Source organism: Lactuca saligna, chromosome 7 (genome assembly GCF_052625555.1).
Source record: "Lactuca saligna cultivar CGN05327 chromosome 7, ASM5262555v1, whole genome shotgun sequence".
In the NCBI taxonomy this organism is placed as follows: Eukaryota; Viridiplantae; Streptophyta; class Magnoliopsida; order Asterales; family Asteraceae; genus Lactuca; species Lactuca saligna.
This window is the reverse complement of record NC_136423.1, coordinates 128,181,080-128,182,379: the sequence shown is the minus strand read 5'-3', so window position 1 is coordinate 128,182,379 and position 1,300 is coordinate 128,181,080.

Genomic DNA, 1,300 nt, shown 5'->3' with positions numbered 1-1,300 from the left:
ATATATATATATATATATATATATATATATATATATATATATAAGATGACCATCTTTAGGAATAGTGCCGGTTTGCCGGTCATTTTATCCCTACATCTGTAGGTAATCGACCATTCCGGTTTCTTCCTTCCACGGTTCCTTATCCAAACCTTCTGTTCTTTTTCCTCTACTTCCATTGTCTTTCCTTTACCCCCTGTGAGGGTTTCTCTTTAGAATCGATTGAGGGAATCTATCACTCCGCCATACGCGATGCCACCGACTCTGGCTTCGCCATAGAACACTCTGATGAGTCTACCTCCACCACTAGAGATGTCACACCCCAAAACCAGAACGGCAGAAACGTTCTGGGGTGGGTGACGTCATATCAAGTATCACAACATATGTAGTATAGTAATAAAAGTACAACAACCATTGCATTAATAGTAATAGTTTTACATAGGTTACAATTCATAGAGACAACAAAGTAATACAGAAACTAGTATAGATGCAGCTCGGTTCTAGGCTGACTTCGTAAAAGCTCCCGGGTGTACCTGTCTATCGCTGACTTGAGAATACAAGTTATTTTGAAAGCGAGTATCAACATTTTTATAAATGCTGGTGAGTTCATAAGTATTTAGTGTCATTTGTATAAGTAAGCATTTTTATTCAAAATAACTTTATGAAAGCTAGTAGTTTAGAATCTACGGTGTATTAGCGTCCTTTCCAGAAAATCCTATATTTTCTAAATAAAAGCAGTCTTCTACCAAGACCCGACAGACTTATGTTATAAGGAGTATTTTTCCCCAAAATACTATCATTATTAGAAAACGGTATTTACTTTAAGGGAATAATGAGAAAGTCACAAGTAAAAATACCAGGGGAAAAATAACATATGCTTCAGAAGTAATGCTACTGACTAAGGCAAAAGAAATCATAGACTCCAGGAGAGTATCAAATAAATGATACGCCTGGCTCAGTCTAACAAAAGGAAGCACAGGCTCCAGACAATATCGAATGAACGATACAGCTAGCAAAGTCGAAAATAAGAAAATACAGCGATAAATCTTGTTACCTTAAGGCCATGAATTATAAGGTAAGCATGGAGATACTCTTAACCATACTGAATGATAGTAGAGAACTTGACACCTTGCAAGCATCAAAATGAATATGCAAATTTTCACCCCTTGGCTTGGTCGGCTGGGGACTGTAGCTAGCCGTCAGGGTGTAGGAGTGTCAGTCCCGTATAGATCTATACACACAATGCCTATACTCCCTATAGGAGACTCTGGTTACCAACTTGACAACGGGGAAATTCGTGTCC